The sequence below is a fragment of the Dermacentor variabilis genome, chromosome 10 (genome assembly GCF_050947875.1).
Source record: "Dermacentor variabilis isolate Ectoservices chromosome 10, ASM5094787v1, whole genome shotgun sequence".
NCBI classification, from domain to species: domain Eukaryota; kingdom Metazoa; phylum Arthropoda; class Arachnida; order Ixodida; family Ixodidae; genus Dermacentor; species Dermacentor variabilis.
Window position 1 is genome coordinate 106,599,978 of NC_134577.1, and position 12,015 is coordinate 106,611,992.

The following is a 12,015-nucleotide window of genomic DNA, read 5'->3' on the forward strand; positions in this document are numbered from 1 at the left end:
CCTTATAATGCCTGCTACAGGTACTTTGGATGCATTAGTCAATAGAAAATAGCAAATAATTAAATGACGAATATTATTTCAGCTCTTTAGCAGTTGGCAACCGTATGGGGCAATAAAATGCAGTTAAATAAATGGGTGGCAATACAAAAACTTCCACGACCTCTGGCCTATGTACTATAGTAACCATGTCTTCCAGAGTTTACAGATATTTTACAGGCACTTCATTCTACACGCAACTTATTCGCATGGAATTCCACCGGACACTTCAGAGGCTATATTTCGATGGACTCCAAATTCAAAATGGCGCCTGAGAACCCTGGGGCACTTTGGTTGGTGAACCTTGGCGTGTTTCCTGTGTCAATTACGTAGTCTCAGCTAACTCAAGTTTAACCGGCGAGCTTTGAGCCGCTTCCAGCTGCTAAGATCACTATGAAAAACAATATACACTAATAGCCGTACAGCGGGAAGTACAACTTCAGCCATACAGTGGGCTAGACGTGGGCATATGGACATTGGCCAAGTTAAAGTCGGGGTGGCCCAATTTAACACCTCATGCTCGCGCATACTAAACCAACTCCAGTGGCACTTCTGCAGTTTCGTTCTTTGCTTTTTATGCAAGGACGCTCCAGGCGAAAAACAGCCGTCGCCCTTATCGTGCGTTTCCGCTTGACGGCTCGTGTGCGGCGCGCACGCAGAAGGTTGGGCATGGAGAAACGCAGGTGCGCTTGGCTGCCGGAACGACGAAGCAAATGTCGACGCACTATCAACGCTGCACTGACTCATCTCGGCGGCAGAGCCAGGTAGTGCCGCGTTCGGCCTTCTACTGCTTGCGTGAGCGTTGTGCGCCCGCCACTTACAACTACACTAGCGTTCCGGCGTAGCTGCTGCGCGCATGCGATGCTAGCAGTGGAACGGGGAATAAACGTCAGGCTATACCGTACTTCACTGGGCGCAGACCAAGCCCGACGATCATCTCGTGCACCAACGAAGCGGAATACCTGAAACGCAATTCGCAACACCCCCTCATGACGTCTGCGCCTGGTATAGTTGCAAGGGCGCTGTTCCTTTCACCCAGCAGCAGTTGCCTTGCGTACTGCGCCGCGCCGAAATTTCGCACTGGCTGTCCGTGAAATTCAAGCGCAACGCTCGACCTTTCTGTCGCTGTCAGTGCTCCACTCTTTATGCAGAACTGCAAAACAAACTTTCCTTTCGCTTTTTCTCCTGGAAGGCTGATCATTCTTTTCCATTGCGTGTAGGATGCGCAGTTATTTTCTACGCGCAAGCACGCACTTCCCGTCTGTGAAATCGGCGAGATTATATGCATCGCCGCGACGCAAGCGAGCGCCGAAGGATGAAGGCGCCTGGACGTAGAAAAGAGAATATCGCGCTGCCGAATGCACGGAGGAGCGCCGCCTAGTGCAGGTGGCGTTCAGGAAAGTGGGGAAAGGTATAGCAGGCGACGTGTCGCGGAGGACGAGGGTAGACGGAGGCTCGCTGGGTTGACTTCCTCTGGCAGCTTCTACGGGGTCTGTGTGCGATACGCACGTACCGGGTCCGTCTCGTTATGGACCGGCCGAGCGCCGAGCGGATGGAGCGGCGCAGCGACGCAAGCGGCGGCAGGTGGAGCACGAGTCGACCCACCACGAAGAACTCGCCAAGTGCGGGGCACGAGACGTTAGCCTCTACGGTCAATAGGTAGCCGTTCGTGATGGTCCCTATGTCAGGGTGAGGCTCCGACAGAGTTGTATTCACGGCAGTGGTTACTTCCACGAGCGACGGCGGCTGTGATAGCCCCGACGTGAGCGCCTGTGTTTGTGTGTCACCGTCTAGGGCTGGATTTCGCGGCAACGTCCATGCACCGGTAAACATAGCGCAAGGATACCCCTCCGAGCTCAAAGTTTCAAGTGCGTTTTGACGACGAGCGGGACCGTCGCGGCATGTCGCGAAGGCCTCGAATTCTACGGAGCGTATGAATTTCAATACCGAAACTTTATGGCTATAAATTTCTCATAAACATTTCATGCATAAAGGTGCCATGACATTTACAAAGTCGTGCTTTATATTTTGAATGCCGGAACATTGTGGGTTTAATGTTGTTATTTATATTTGACGCCAAAGGTGCATTGACTTTTATAAAGTCGTACATCGGAACATACGAGACAAGCCAAATCAACACGCTATCAGACACGCTGACGAACTACGCAGCGAGATCCCACGAGACGATGCGTTGTGGTGGTTCATTTGTGCCGTCATGTGACACACAAAAAAATATTTTTTCACCTTCCCCACAGCACCCAGTTGAAAAACACAACAGGAAATTTCAGTCTGTCGTATTTTGGGATGTTGTTTCTGTAGTTGTGTTGTCTGTAGTGTGACGTCCAGTAGTAGAAAGTTCTGTAGTTCTTCATTAATATTTAATTAAAAATTGACAGAGACCTCCTTAAGGCTATGTAAATTTGTTAGTACAATAAAGAAAAAAAATAAAGTAAAAAAAATTTAAAAGAAACGTCCCCGTCGAGGATTCGAACTTGTGACCTCACGATTCTGAGCCACGTTTGCGATGAGCTCCGCTGGAAACAGCGCATCGGCCCTCGGCCGAGGATCACACCCACCGTCAACTACCGATTCCGGCAATTATAAAGTCGTTCTCCCTCGTCTACCGACTGGCAACACCGTTCTCAATTCAGTTTTCCTGCATGCTGACCTGGCAGGGCAGCCGTATCGCGCCCCGGACTTTCGCAATGCTCTCCTTTCAGTGCTAAATGCACCTGATATCCTCGGCGCTGCACAATACCAGATGAGCCATTCGTGGTTAGTCACATGTGTTAACAGCATCGCGAAACAGAAACTTGTCGACAAAGGCGAGTTGCTGGTGAAAGGCCTCAAGTGCCTTGTCATAGACCCGGAATGCAAAAATATCAAGATGAAGCTTCTTTGGCTTCCCCCACACCTCGAACAGAGACGGATTGTTGAAGCGCTAAAGCCATATGGCACAGTGCAGTCCATCACGAGAGAAATGTGGCGGTGTGACGGCATGGATGGCTGGTAAATGACTAATCAAGACGTCGCGTTCACATTGAAAGATGGAGTTTCTGCCAGTAATCTGCCACATCTATTGAGCATATATGGCCACCAGTGCCTTATCTTGATTCCTGGCCGACCACCACTTTGCCTCCGGTGCAACAGAGTTGGGCATATTCGAAGACACTGTACTGCACCGCGCTGCAGTAACTGTCACCGCTATGGTCAACCTGCAGATGCATGCATCGCAACCTACGCTGACAAACTTCGTGGAAATAGACCAACTGAGGATGATGCCATCACCGATCATCTAACTGACGTAAGCGAAGTTAAGGACGCAAATGGCGAAACACTCCCTGAGACTCATCGACAAGAACAGATTAAGCCGTCATCGGCTGACATTAGCCTTAGCCAGAAGCCTGCGAGCGAGGATGAGACTAAGGCACCTGACGACGAACCAACTGTGTCTTGGGCAGAATCTCCACCAGTTCAAGATCGCCCACCGTCAGTGGAATCTGGATCGATGTGCGAAGCTGCCAAGAAGCGTCCAGCGCTATCCGACAATCCGTCGCCCTCTGCAAAGGAGGCTCGCGTTCCCAAGGTGTCAAAGTTGGCAAAACCGCTCAGGGGAACACCTACACCTGTTGATGACCTTTGTGTTAACGTGCCACAAAAAGTCCATAGTGCATCACCTCATCAAGATGGGAGTGGTGCACCTCTTGAGCAGCGTCGCTGCACCTACATAGGTAATCACGGCGTGCGCTCTTCCCTTCCATTTTGGCACGTTAAATGTCCGTGGCTTACGAAGTAAGCAACGGCAAGTGCAGCTTCTTCATTTGTTACGCAATAGAAAATTAGATATTGCTGCTATCCCAGAAACAAAGATTGAATCCGACGAAAACACAGAAATAGCTCCATCTCTATTCATATCTGACTATAATGTTTGTGTCAGCCATGCAGTAGGCGTTTCCGGAGGCTGTATGTTATTTGTTAGCAAACATTTACAATGTGGTTTGCTACATTTGTTTACAGATAGGGAAGGGCGCCTAATCTGCTGCGATATTGATATCAGGGGCACGAGCTTTAGATTTGTGTGTTTATGGCCCCGAGCAAGTTACGTGAACGCGAGTGTTTCTTCTTATCTCTAGAACATCATTTCTGTACTGATCGTGCATTGGTCCTCTTTGGAGACTTTAATTAGAAATGTAACGCGCAAGATCGTACGCCACTGAAGCTGAGACATGATCCAAGTAGTGATGCGTTGCAACGCCTCATATGTGATTATCAGCTTGTGGACATTGGGGAAAATGAAAAGGCGGGATGTCGATATACGCACTTCCAGGGTACCTCGCATGCAAGGCTTGACCGAATTTACGTTTCACTTTGCGCGCTACCTCTTATTCATGGTTACACTGTGCATCCTATATTCTTTAGTGACCATTGCCTAGTCTCAGCATCTTTTGGCAGCCGTCGGTACTAAAGTCGGCGTATGTGCTCGGAGCTGTGGAAGTTTAAGAACCAGTTACTTTCGCGTGAGTGTTTCTTAAATCGTATTACTGAGCTTATAGCTCATGTGTCTTGCCGCAAGGACTTGCCACTCTTTGCCTTGTGGGAATTATTCAAACAGGAAGCTAAAGTGATAGCTATCGAAGAATCATCAATATTAGCCTTTGAAAAAAAAATAATTACAAAGCATTGTATAGACTTTTGAGTGAATTGCATGAGCTTGAATGCATACATCCGGGTCAATATATTGATGATATTCATAAAGTCAAGGCACAGTTACAAACTTTGAACGCAGAAAAATACAGAGCTGCACTAGTGCGGGCGCGAGAGCAGCGTTTCCTGGAAGAACAGCCTTGCAGTAGGGCCCTTGGTGACGAGCGCCGACACGGACTGTCTAAACAAATACTAGAGATAGAGTATGGTGTAATCATTGTTAACGAGCCTACTCTAATAACTAAAGCATTTTTTGAACAATATCAAAAACTATTCCGAGACCATATGCCATTGGATACAGATGCTGCCAAAAAATTGTATCGTTGCTGCCCCAGTTAAATCAGGATGAGTACAATTATACAAACGAAAACATTGATATCAATGAGGTAACTTCATGCATCGATTCGTTAGCGAAGGGCAAAACGCCCGGCCCGTATGGCCTTACTGCCGAATTTTATCAGTGTTTTTGTTCCCTCTTATCGCCATTATTACTTCAGGTGTACCGAGAGGCCTTGGACGTAGGGTACCTAACCGCCACAATGTACGAAGGAGACACCGTCCTTATAGCTAAAAGTGATGATGAAAAGAAATTGCAAAAAGTTGACGGATCTCTCCTTATGCAATGTGGATTATAAAATTTTTGCTAAGGTATTAGCTAACCATTTGCAAGTTGTAGTAAGATCTGTGGTCGGTGATCATCAAACATGTGGCATCAGGGGACGGTCCATTCAGACGAACATTCATGTTGCGAGATCGGTGCTAGAGTGTGTAGCTGAGGGGATGGGACAGGTGGCAATGGTACAGCTAGATCTGGCTAAGGCGTTCGACAGGGTGAATCACTCATTCCTGTTTACTTTACTAGAGCATATAAATATCGGATCTCTGCTCCTTAGAGGCGTCAGGATATGTTATAATGGCTGAACGGGGCTTATACTGAATGGCTCTCGCTACGATCCGATTAGGCTTTTATCATCAGTACGACAAGGATGCCCCTTGTCACCGCTTCTGTTCTGCTTGTATTTAGAGCCACTTTGTATTGGCATCCTTAAAGAACAACATTTCAAAGGGTTTAAAGTACTGACTAATGAGGTTTGGGTTCTTGCGTATGCAGACGACGTGGCCTTTTTCTGTACCGATAAAAAGAGTGTAAACACTGCTCTTGCAATTACAGAAGAATTTTGTGCTGCTTCTGGTGCAAGCGTTAACTTTGAAAAAAGTTCAGGTTTTTGGTTTGGATTATGGGCCACAATGCCATCGCATTACGCAGGAATTCAATGGATCTGCGTTATTTAGGTGTGCCTCTCTCACAGTATAGATATAGCAACGCTCATTGGTCGGGAGAAGTTGGCAAAATTCAACGTAAAGTCAATTCATGGCGAGGGCGGAATTTGTCAGTGTTCTTTCGTGCTGAAGTGTGTAACGTTTTCTTAACTTCCCGTCTTATGTATGTGCTCCAAGTACTGCACTGCTCAAGACTTCGCCTTCAGGCACCGCATCGCGTATTTGCGACATTCATTTGGAGTTCGAGCTGTGAATGGATGCGGCGCGACAATCTGTTTCTCCCCCTTGAACTTGGTCGTCTAGGATTAGTACACCTCTTCGTGAGGCAAATTGTTTGTCGCCTGTTTTTCTTTCGAGACAGTGACCATCCGTTCTTGCGTGAAATGTTGCAACTGCGTTTAGTTCATTATGTTCTTAACATAGTAGTGTCATCAAATGTCAAAGATGTCCCACAGGCTCCGTGAGGCTTTCTCAAGGAGGTTGTTGACACATTTCTTTCCTTGAATGTTAGCTTCAGTCTGGAGTACGTGTTCACAGCGAGTCGAAAAGCAATTTCTGCGCCACTGGTTGACTCTATTTTCTCAGATCCTTTGTATCGTGCACCTTATTTAAACCGACCTAATCAGGATGTACTTAAACGCGCCCGAAAAATGTGTGTGCCTCCTGGAGTAAAAACATTTTTCTTTAAATTGCATTCGGAAACACTCCCTGTTAAAACTTGGTTGAATTCGAGGGGTGACTTTGTGCCGTCGTCAACAAATTGTCGGCTCTGTCCACGTGCCGAAACCATAGATCAGTGTTTCATAGACTGTAGGGACATGTATTTTTTGGGACATTCTACAACGGACGCTTAAAAAGGACATTAACATGACTCCATACTCAATTAGGTTTCTACCGTTTAAGGTTACAGGTGGTCCTCCCTATGACATGTTCATTTTACTTGGTTTATATAGCCTGTGGAAAAGTAGACTCTGTGATCGCCATGCCGAAAGCCCGCGAACTACAAAATCCTTTTTTCGCGAAAGTGCTGCGTATGTAAGAATAGTGTACGCTGTGCAGGAACTTCCGCCAGCCTGGATGCACTTGGATGCATGTGTATCTTTGCCTGAGTTTTAAGTGTGCAGTTGTGTCCACTTTGTTATACACCTTAAGTTTTCTTTTCCATGTAATAAAAAACATACACTGCACCACTCCTCACTTTTTTCTGTCATGGTATTTATTACCGTAACAACAACTCGATATTCACCAGTTGTGCATAGTCAGAGAATGGAGAGCACAATGATAGTCACTCAGAGAAAAGGCATCGTTCACACTGCGGGTAGAAATGTGGCTTCACTTTAGAAGGGTGGTAAAGATAGGCACCTCACCAAAATGGGGTACCAGTCCGGCTGGGTATCAAGTCCATTCTAAACCCACTTTAGGTGTAGGGTCATTTGGATGAAATTCACCCTTGTAGGTACAAGCGTTTCGGCGTTTCGGTCCATCATTCGCTTTTTCCACAAACTGTGCATTCCGATGAGAAAAAACATATCAAAAGGTGCTCTATTATCAGGGGTCGACAGCAGGTATCGCACAGTATGAGCGTTGATGTCAAAGTCTTTTTTTAAAGCCCGTTGGAGGACATCGCAAGATAGTATGGCGTCGGTGCAGCTAATAAAACAATGTTGAATCGTCTCTGGCTCGTCGCAAAGGCGACAGTTAACAGAAGAGACAAAGATACCCTTTTTCTGTAGCCATGTTTTAACCGGTATGGTTTCACTACGAAGTTTATAAAAGAATGTTTTGCAGCAAGGGGATATATACATTTTACGAGCTGGCTTTAGAACATCGTGACCTGGCCATTGAATGTATAGTGATCGGTAAAATGGAGGCGGAAAAAGCATGGACAATAGATCTTTGTATACCGTTCTACGCGACACAGAGTACAAGTATTCCGTGGAAAAGCGAACTGTGAGGAAACGAACCGCCGAGTAAACTTCTTGCATGAACCTCCACAAGCACAAACGCGAAGAAAAATTCGAAGAAACGATTAAGTCAGGTAACGCATTAACAAGTGTGACTTGCATGAATGACCGAAGTATAGGATGCGATGTATCGCGAAAAAAGAAGAAACGAGACACTATTTCCCGCACATAAAGATGTACTAAACACAGCCCACCTTCACTAACGGGCCTGAAAACATTGTCTCGCCTCATGGGCTCGAAAGTTGAAGCCCATACGAAGGTTGCAAAGATTCGGTGAAAGCGTTGGATGTAGAGCCTGGCACAATGTATAACTTGCAATACATAGTAAATTTTTGTTGCCAAGAACTTATTGCAGGCCTCGGCTTTCCCAAAAATAGAAAGTCGGTGTGGAACGAATGTCTGGGCTTAACTTTGCAGGGCCGAAACTTGTTCTTTCTAATAGTGTGCACTTAATTTATATGCGTCTGGCGGCACGCCGAGATACTTTGGCGGGACACCGGTCCACATAACGCCTGTAAACTGTTCTGGTGTATAGCACCATGAGCCAAACCATAAGCCTAAGGTTTTTGCGGAGTTCATTCGTGCTCCTGATACGCTGCCAAATTCCTCTATTGTTGATACTACCTTTTCAACACTGGACTTATCCGTGCAGAAGAACGCTAAATCATGTGCATAAGCTAAGACCTTTACTTCATTAGCCAGTGTATTGAAGCCATGGATGTAACTCGACTGAATTACGCTTAAGCATAGAGGTTCCAGATAAAGGGCGAATAGTAATGGGGACATAGGGCATCGTTGTTTTGCAGAAGAGCAAATGGAAACGGGTTTAGAGAGTTGGCCATTATTAACTAAACGTAGGCTCTTTTTTCAGAAACAGGAAACAGCCCGCGGATAAACCAAGAGCGTGTGAAACGCAGACGTTTTATTCAGACAGAAAAGATCGCAAAGCCCTTTCTGTCTCGTCATCACGCTCAATCGTCGTCTCCTGCACGGCGACGAAGTCGAGTCGCTTCCTAGAAAAAAGCTGGCGAAGCTGCGTCTGTTTCTGCAAAGACCTAAGGCCTCGCACGTTCAAAGTTGCGAAGAGAAGTTGCTGGGACAGGGCCATGGTGACTACCTACTATTTAGACTTAATTCTCTATGCGGTCGGTCCTAGAGGGTAACGGTGAGGCTCCCTCAGAAGCCTCACCAGGCCTCCTGGACCGGGATCGCCGGCACTTTCCTGAATGTGTCGATGTTTTGCGGCGACGTGTTTTTCTTGTGGTAGTGGCCGTCTCGCTGTCCGTGCTTGATTCTGATCTGCTAGTCGCACGGCGCTTCGGAATTGACGTTTTCGCGCTACTTCGTCTGTCCTCTGCCAGCATAGCGCACGTGTTGAGATTCTTCGGTGTAGCAGATGAGTCATCAGCGGCTGTCTCATTCGCTGGCTGGGCGGCAATTGGCTGCGTGGTAGCGGGCGCTTCTTTCTCTCCGCTACTTTCCTTTTCCACGGGCAGTTCTGCGATGTCATTCTCTTTAACATGTAGAGGGGCCTTACTGGCACAGCTGGTATCCGCGGCAGAGGGAACGTCTCCCGTTGCATCGAGAACCTCAGTAACATCCATTATGTGGTCCTGCAAGCTTTCTTCCGGAGGCCCTGTCCTTTGTCGTAACTTGTCGGCGTATGTCACAACACATTCTTTATCTGTGCGGCCAAAGCGTCGGCAGGCTTCACAACGTGGGGTTCTGCAGTTTCGACGAGTGTGTCTAACCTTGTTACAGCGGCGACAAAGCGGGGGCCGGCCTGGAATCAATACAAGGCTCTGCACTCCACAAACATGTAGCAGATGTGGAACGTCGCCCACGCTGACTCTATCGGCAAGAGTCAACACCACGTCACGATTTAGGACACGCGTTTGCTCCATTTCCGATAATCTCCAGCTTTCTGCATATATGTACTTCACTTTCCCGTAAGCCTGGAGCGCATCTGGAACGTAATTGTTTTTCAAATGCTCAGGAAGCCATAAAAGCTTCATTTTTACTTCCGTGGGCTCGGGGTCAAAAACGAGGCAGCTTCTACCTTTTACGGATAATTCTCCGCACGTGACTAGCTTTGATTTTGTAATTGATGATTTGCCCGTCACCATCCACACGTGCGACCTCTGAAATTGACCGATGGAACTTATTTCCTTCAGTTCAATAACGTTCCGAAGGGCGTCTCTGAAGTCTTGGGCTCTGTACGGTCGACCACTTATGTCAGCATACAGGAAAACGGAGTCCACAACCAGCTTACCGGTGGGAAGACGAGGTATCACAACACGGTAATCATTCCATGTTCTCCGCTCCAAAGGATTTATCGGCCCCTGGCCGAAGTACTGATCAGGCTTCAGCCAGCACCACCACTCCTCACATGTCTTTCGAGTGTACATTTTGGCCATGTCAATGGTACGATGCGCTGGTGTTTACATTTGCATTTCAAGAGCCAAGATCCGCTATCAATCCACCGCGTCCACTGCCGCATCTCTAGAAGAGCAAAAGTGTTCTTACCATCGACAGGTACATCGTGGAGTGCTAGAACATCGATTTTGATGTACAATATCCATACTAAATAGGAAATTTAGAAATAGACAACGGTGACTGTTGGGGTTGTTACCGCTAATTTCGACAGTTGTCTCTCGTTCTTTACACTTTTGAGCGCGGCACATAATTCGTGTATTCAATGCAAAATAGCTACATAAACGTTCGTGGATGAGTGTTCTTTCTGACAGCATACTGGTTTCTCACCGCAGCGTTGTACCAGAATAATGAGACCAGAGCGAAACAGCTTTTCACGCAACTTTGAGGAACAACGCAAGACTTCCTTTTCGCTTCGCAAAAGCTTATGCAATATTTCTGGGTAATTAACTAATGTGTCAGTGTAACGGCACATGTAAGTCCACAGGCCTGTGTGCCACATCTTACCAAATGAAGTAAAACGTATACACAGCCATTCCCGCAGATGGTATGATTTTGATGAGGCCGTATGGCGTTGCTAGTGGGTCATCGTAAGGCACAATTATAACAATTGGCCACGTCGACTTTAATAGCGGTGTCGGTGCTATCATCATTGCCGGCTTCAGAGAAGCATGATTGAATACCGTGAAAAAAAAGTAAAGTGTACACCACCAATGCGAAACTGACATACAATTTTAAAGCGTCGCGACGGAACGCGCTTCTGTCGAGGCGTCAGAACTTATGCGGCTGCAACAAAAAGTAGCACATGTCTGTGTAGACCCGACAGAGAGCTACTGTTGCGAGGTCAGAATCGCTGTTGCGATAAAAAGTTGTTGTTGTGACTTCATACACTCTTGTGGTCGCGACAGAACGTTTCTGTTGCGACTACAGAACTCTTGGCCGTCGCGACCGAGTGTTTCTGTTGCGACGTCAGAATTGCTGTCGTAAAGTCAGTCGCTGTCACGACAGAAAGCTGTTGTTGTGACTACAGAATTCTTGTCACGACAGAACGTTTTTGTTGCGACTTCAGAACTCTTCGTCGTCGCGACAGAATCCTTCTGTTGCGTCGACAGAATTTCTGTCATAACGTCAAAATCGCTGTCACGATAGAAAGCTGTTGTGACTACAGAACTCTTGTTGTCGCGACCGAAAGTTTTTGTTGCGACTTCAGAACTCTTCGTCGTAGCGCAGAATCTTTCTATTGCCACGACAGAATTTCTGTCGTAACGTCAGAATCGCTGTCCCGATAGAAAGCTGTTGTAACTACTTCAGAACTCTTGTTGACGCGACAGAACGTTTCTGTTGCGACTTCAGAACTCTTGGTCTTTGCGACAGAATGTTTCTGTTGTGACATCCGAATTTCTGTCGTAACGTCAGAAGTGCCGGTCGCAACTGCAGAGACATCACGAACTTCTGTCGTACAACAGAAATTTCTGTAGTGGCGACAGAAATTTCTGTAGTTGCAGCAAGAATTCCTGTTGTCTTTTTCAACCGGGCATCCATGTCACTAAAGCAAGAAAAGGCAGCTACGCCCTTATTTGTTTTTCTAGTTTGGCTC

The 12,015-nt window shown here is 46.9% G+C and overlaps 2 pseudogenes; both read left to right on the top strand.

Moving 5' to 3' along the window:
• Positions 1-2,560: 2,560 nt before the first annotated feature.
• On the top strand, positions 2,561-3,832 carry LOC142559363 (uncharacterized; annotated as a pseudogene).
• Positions 3,833-6,182: 2,350 nt separating this feature from the next.
• On the top strand, positions 6,183-7,137 carry LOC142559364 (uncharacterized; annotated as a pseudogene).
• Positions 7,138-12,015: the final 4,878 nt, after the last annotated feature.